The following is a 7,348-nucleotide window of genomic DNA, read 5'->3' on the forward strand; positions in this document are numbered from 1 at the left end:
TAAACTTGTAAAATTCTAGGGTTTGAAATTTAAATTGTCCAAATTAAACTTTTAATCGCAAAACTTAAATTTCAAAACTTGAGGACAAGTTTTAAACTTTTCAAACATAAGGGATCAAATAACAAATAATTTAAATTAACTATTTAATCTCATAATTATCCATATTTGATTTATTTAAATGTTTCTAGCAAAACAATTCACCAATTTAATTAAAATGATCAATTAATATCATATAAGGAAATTATTATTCAACTAATTGGTAAATATCTTTTGTTAGGTCAAGAATATACTCACATATATGTTAAAATTCAAATTTCATAAGAAAAATAGCAAGAAATCCTGAAACTAGCACCATCTGACGCTCGAACTCGCCGAGTACCACAATGGACTCGCCGAGTTGAGGCCTACTCGCCGAGTCCATTATGGAACTCGCTGAGTTCATCAGGCAGATGGACAAAATCGAATTTAGCAATCAACAAGCAATCAACCAATGCATCAATTCAATAGAAACCAATCAAAGCTCTTATACCACTGATGGGTTTGAGCCATAAGAACTTTCCTATGTGCACATGCAAACCCTAATGCTTGCATCTAGGTTTCTCTAATTGAACATGCAATGTATCCAAGACTTATATTGATAGATCTAGTGTAAACATTCAAATCATAACATGAAATTAGATCTAAAGGAATACCTTGAGTTGCTTGCTTGAATCTTCTTGTCTTTGGAGCTTAGAGTCACAATTGTCACTCCTCTAATCATTTACAAACACCAACTAGCAAGAGGATGATAATAGAGAGAGAGGAGGATGAGAAAATCAGCTCTAGGGTTTCTTAAGATGCAAGAGTGCCGATTTCCTCCACCCAAAGGGTCTATATATACTATTGGCTAGTAGGGTTACACCTTAAACCCTAATTGAATTACTTAGGCCCTAAGCAATCCAATAATCCCTATAGACTAGGCCTTGGATGATTTCTAAGCTCTTCCAAAACCTAAAATCGTCCACCCTCTCATCCATAAGGATCTATAGCCCAAAATCCAACTATGACACATTTGACAGTTTATGCCCCTTTATTTATTTAATCTCTTTAAGTCACCAAATTAATTCCTAATTAATTTATGACTTCTATTTATAAAATAACAATATTATTATTCCTTATATTATTCTCATAATATATTAATAATATTTCTTCTCTTACTATAAATCATCCTGTCAAGTTGCTATGGTGAAGGCAACCCAAAATGACCATGCTCAACCGGGTCAAATACTTGCCAAATATAGTTACAGCCTTAGACACTATTCCAAAATAAAGGAGGTGATTTCAAAGGAAACTCATCTAGGAATATTCTAATAGAGGAAAATAAGGTGGAGAAGAAAGAAAACAAGTTAGAGCTTGAAAAGTCAGAAAAGAAGTTGAAGGAAATTCTAGTTTCGATTGTCATTACTACAATGGTGCAAACCATATGGAAATCGGCTGTATGTTGAGGAAGAAAGAGTAAAAGAAGGAAAGAGTTAAGGACGAAGCCTATTATGTTGAAAGGCTAGAAGAAGTGAGAGCTAGGACGAAAGGGATGTCTTTGGTTGCAAGAGGAAGTGGCGAATGGGATGGAACTTACCTAATCTGGTCATCTGGATCAGATGATGAAGAAATGTGAAACCCCACTCATGGAGCCATGTATGCGAAGTACACAGAGGGAAGAAAGGATAAGGAGAATGTGACAGGAAAATGTTTCATTTCAACTAGTGCACACAAGTCTCCAATGACTTTGAAGGTAGGTTCTCTTCTTGAATCCTTTAATATTCCTTCTAGTTCATATGATTCTGTTATATCTGATTTTGATGAGACAATTACTTATATTAATGACTTGCTCATTTCTCTTAGTAGTGATGCTGAGAAATCTAAATCATTACTACTAGAAACTCAGAGAAGGTTGGATTCGAAGAGGAGTAGGATAAACAATCTAGAATTACAGTTAAAGAATGTTACTTGAGATAGGAATAATCTAAGAATAGATAAGGAGATTTTGATGAAACAACGAAACATTTACTGTAGTTCTTTAAAAGGATGTATCCTAAACTTACTTTTTTACATAATTCATTTGATATAAGTAAAGAACAACATAGGAAACTTTAGCCCTTCTTAACACTCTAAAGAGAAAAGATTCATTCGAATTCATATGACTATGAAAAAAAATAATTCTGAGTTTGACAAGATCCTAAATGACTCATATGCATATATTATTGTTAGGATTTATGAGTATTTAGATGTAAATGATCTAGTCAATATTATAAATGAGACATTAACCAAAAACGAACAAATAAATTTTTTGAAAACGACCGAGAATTCGATATCTGACTATGAAAACAATTTTGCTGATATCGAAGATGTTTCTAACAATATCAGTGAAATTGAGGCTAAGGAAGTTGTTGATTTTTCTTAGTTATCTATCATTAATGTCACTTCGACAAACAAGGGTAAAGAAATTTGTGATGATTCTACGGTTAAATTTGACCTTGACCAACCCTCAACTTCGAAAGTTTGTGACCTCAACAATGTGATTTTCGAAGACATTCATACTGACAGTGATAATGATGATGAAGACATTCCAATCGGAACGACTATTCCTAGAGTTTTTGTTGATCAATTCTATGAAGAAACTGAAAATTTTGAGAAAGTGATGAAGGAAAAATACCCTCATTATCTCAAATCAAACATTGTTTTTTATCAAAATTTGAAATGCACTGATGATGCGTTGTTTCCAAAGCAAGTGTTTGTTACCACAAGCATTGGAGACAAAGTGAATCCTAAGATCAACAAACTTGTTTTTGAGGATAACAAAGGAGCCTCAATAGAAGGGTTTTTCTCAAATCAAAGTGTAGTTGAAAATACTTTTAATAAACACTCATCAACTTTTCAAAGCCAAAAACCAAAAAAAAATTGGGAAGTTATGAAAGAAAAAGTAGAACTGGTTGAACCATCAAAAGAATCAGTTTAAAAAAATCAAAACATAAAAGAAAGCATTTCTTATGAAAAAATTCAAAATATTTCAAAAGAAGAAGGAATTTCAATGTCGAAAGCAAGGAAAAAGGTTGATTGGCGAATGGTTGAGTCTCGTAAATAACATAAAGGTTTGAAAAATAAATCATGTGAATAGAAAAAGACTGAACAAACTAATACTTCTAACCAAAATAAGTCTTTTGTTCAAAATAAATCGATTAAAAAACAAAATGATTCTTCTAAAAGTCATTCTAAAATGACAAAACTTCAAAAATAGTCCCTGTAGTTTTTGAAAATATCACGTTTAGTCCCTAAGTTTAAAAAACCTCACTGATGGTCCCTGTGGTTTCAAAACTTTTACCAAATGGTCCTTCCGCCTAACTCCGTCAGTTTTCTACCGTTAAGTGAGGGGCATTTTCGTCATTTCAATACACAGGGACCATTTATGAAGTTTTAATTACTTTTTTTAAAATAAATAAATACTAATATTTAATATGCAAGGGTCTCTCTCCCAGCACTCTTTCTCCTTCCGGTCAGACCCACACCTACCGGTGCTAAGCACCACCATCGCCACTATAATTTTCAGACCACCAACCACCGCCATTGTTGCTCTGTCTCTCTCACAATTATACCCGATATAAGCCTCAACATCATCTGAAAGATGTCATACTCTTGCAAGATCTGCAACACCAAGAAGGTCGCCAAGGAGGTACGACGACAAAACCCACCATTGATCCATTACTCACTCGAGTCAACTCAGTCCCACCACCATTGCCGGAATTCGAAATAGAAATGCTCTTGATTTTCCGACCCCATATTGGTTCTCCTTTCTCCGAATCCTTCTTAGATTTCACGAACTGGGTCACGTCGAAACTTGCCGAAATCAAAATCTAAATTGGTAAGCCCAAATCAAAATCTAAAATTGAAACCTAGATTCAAGCTCTGTGTGTAATATTTGACATAATCTAAAGCATCATCTCCATTATCGCCTTCCTCTAAAAGCTCTGCATCTGCAAGCTTCGTCAATACAAGCTCACCAGGTTGGGATCTGCCTCCATCGATTTTAATAGGAACCAATCAATGGAGAAGAGGGAAATCTAGGGGAGAAGGAGTATAGACAAGAGAGAGGCGACTTAGGTAGAGTAAATGACGATCCATGGGTTTTTCAGTGGGTTCTGGTCGTGTTTCTGAAGGCTCCAGTGACTTCGATGATACTTGGTTGAGGTCTAAATTTAGGGCGATGGCTCCGGCGGTGGGATCGATTGCACGTATGGTTATGGGAGGTGGTTCAAGGCCAAAGTCAGGTGAATAACAAGATATGGATCTTGTTTGATACCGATCTTCTCTTTTTCTTGTTATACACAAGTTTTACAGTAAAGAAATGGTGGTCCAAATGGTTTAGCTTCTTTGAGAGAGAGAGAGAGAGAGAGAGAGAGAGAGAGACCCTTTGCATATTAAATATTATTTATTTATTTATTTTAAAAAAAGTAATTAAAAACCTCATAAATGGTCCCTCTGTAGTGAAATGACAAAAATGCCCCTGACTTAACGGCTAAATGGTAACGGAGTTAGCCGGAAGGACCAAATGTTAAAAGTTTTGAAACCACAGGGACCATCTGTGAGGTTTTTTGAACTTAGGGATTAAACTTGATATTTTCGAAAACCACAGGGACCATTTTTGAAGTTTTGTCTTCTAAAATTCTGAAGCCATTTCAAAAACCGAATGTTCAAATATCAAGTAATGAGAATTTTGTTCAAAACCAAGGTGAAAGGAATTTTGTTCCTTATTATAAAAAAAGGTTTTATCAAAATCATTTTCATAGAAATGGGTTTCAATCAAATGAATAAAGGAATTTTCATCAGTTTCAAAGTCAAACACGGTTTTCAAATGAACAACAAGTTTTTAGTTGAACAAGTGTTAGTTATAATAAACTTTTTCAAAATCATTAGCAACCACATGCAAAATTGATGTTTCCAAAATGAAATTTCGAAAAGTTGGAAGTCAATGGAAGAGAAATGAACCATTCAACCGCAAACAACCTCAATTTCCCAATCCTATATCGAAGCAGCAAGTTAAAGCTTTGTTTTTCAAAGGGAAATCTGATGTAAAGAATATTAATCACTGGCTAGAAGGCAAGGGGAAGTCTTTTCAGTCTGGAATGTTTTATCAATAAAAAATCAAGCATACTTACCAAAGTTACTTGAATGAGTCATCTACTGACAGTTCTTCATCGAAAGATCTGAATCCTACTGTTTGAAAGTGGAAAGCTATTCCCAAAACAAAGGTTGAGGAAAAACAAACTCTCGATGGGAAAGGGAAATTCAATGTTGAATCTAAACCATTGAATGATGTCCTTTCGATACCTCAGTCTATAGAAGTTGACTTAATCGATAGTTTGAAATCTAAAGTTCATAATTGGTAACAAGATCTTCTTTTCCTAATGCATTTGAATCTAATCACGAAGGACCCAAAAAGCAATGGGGACCTAAAATTTTCCATTGATTGTAGGTTTATGTAACAAGCAATATGATGAAGATTAGTACATCGATAGTGGTTGCTCACGTCACATGACTGGAAGAAAGGAAAACTTGCGAGATTATTGAAGCTTGGAAAATTCTTTGGTGGTAAAATTCGGAAACAATCAAAAGTTCAAGGTTAAAGGATATGGCAAAGTTACAAATGGGAAGTTCATATTTAATCGGGCTGCATATATCGAAGGTATTAAACATAAGTTGGTTAGTGTTTCGCAACTTGTTGTGGATACTGGTAATCTAGTAGTCTTTGATGAGGAAGGAAGTGTTATTTCAAACAAAGAAACCAAGGATGTTTTGATCAAGTCTAAAAGGAAAGGAGATATGTTTGCTCTTGACATCAATCGAATTGTTGGTTTTCCTTTTGTTTGTCTACTTTCGAAGACATCATCTGATTTGAACTGCCTGTGGCATCGATGTCTTTGCAATTTGAATTTCAAAAATCTCAACAAATTGGTGGTAAATTTTGTTTTCGAGGCTTACATGTTTTAAAGTTTGATAACGATTCATTATGTGCAGCATGTGAACAGGGGAAGCAACATCGGCATGGTCATCCTATTGCATCGATTCAAAGATCATTGAACCTTTGGAACTTCTTCACATTGATCTTTTCGGACCATCGACTATTCAAACTCTAAACAAGAAGCGGTACATCTTGGTCATTGTCGATGATTTTTCAAGGTTTACTTGGGTTTTCTTTCTTTGTCAGAGTTCTGAAACTTCACAAGTAATGATCGATTTCATCAAGCATATTGAACTCATTTTGAGGAAGACAGTTAGACAAATCAAAAGTGATAATGGATTAGAATTTAAGAATCATGTTCTTGGTTTGTTTTTGACTGATCATAGGATTACACATAATTTTTCATCTCCTTACACACCACAACAAAATAGTGTTGTCGAAAGGAAAAAAAAGGTCTTTGTGTGAAGTAGCTAGGGCAATGCTCACCTATGTGAATCTTCCATAGTATCTCCGGAAAAAAGCAGTTTCGACAACATGTTTTACTCAAAAATGATCTTTTATTTGTCATCGTTTTAACATCAACCCTTATGAAATCGTCAATAATCAAAAACTAAATGTCAAATTCTTCCATGTTTTTGGTTGCAGGCGCTTTATCATGAATCTGATAGTTAATCTTTCCAAATTTCTGTCAAAAGCTAATGAGGGGATATTCTTAGGATATTCACAAAATTCAGTTGCATATCGGGTGTTGAATAAGAGAACAAGGAAGATTGAAGAAATTGTTAATCTAAATTTAGATGATTATTTTGTCAAACATGTCGAACAGACTTTTGAACAAAAGACTATTCTTAACGAAACAAATGACGATTTAAAAAGTGCTAATTCTTTTGATTTGGACTATGAATTAATATTTGGTGTTCCTGACAGGGAAATCGATGCATAAATTCATCTTGATGACAATCAAATTCATGAAGTATCGAAACATTATGTTGATTCGATAATAACTCAGGACAATGCTGATTTACATTCTACAATAAACTCTCCAATACATGTTGACAGTCCCTCGACATTACAAGGTGATCTAGTGCAGGAGGAGCACTTGAATTCGAATAGCGATGTTGAGGAGGAGTATCCAAATTCGAGTGCTGATGTCCAGGGGGAGTATAGAAGTTTCATTACAAGTGACGAGGGGGAGCATTCAAATGTTAATCCAAATGTCGAGGGGAAGCAAATTGGACTTATTTCATCAAATTCGAATGATCAAACTGATGTTTTTCATGATATGACTAATAATGTGTCAAGTGCGGGTGAAGGTTCAAAAAAAGATGAAATGTTTGAAGATACACGTTTGGATTT

Source organism: Lactuca sativa, chromosome 8 (assembly GCF_002870075.4).
Source record: "Lactuca sativa cultivar Salinas chromosome 8, Lsat_Salinas_v11, whole genome shotgun sequence".
NCBI lineage: Eukaryota > Viridiplantae > Streptophyta > Magnoliopsida > Asterales > Asteraceae > Lactuca > Lactuca sativa.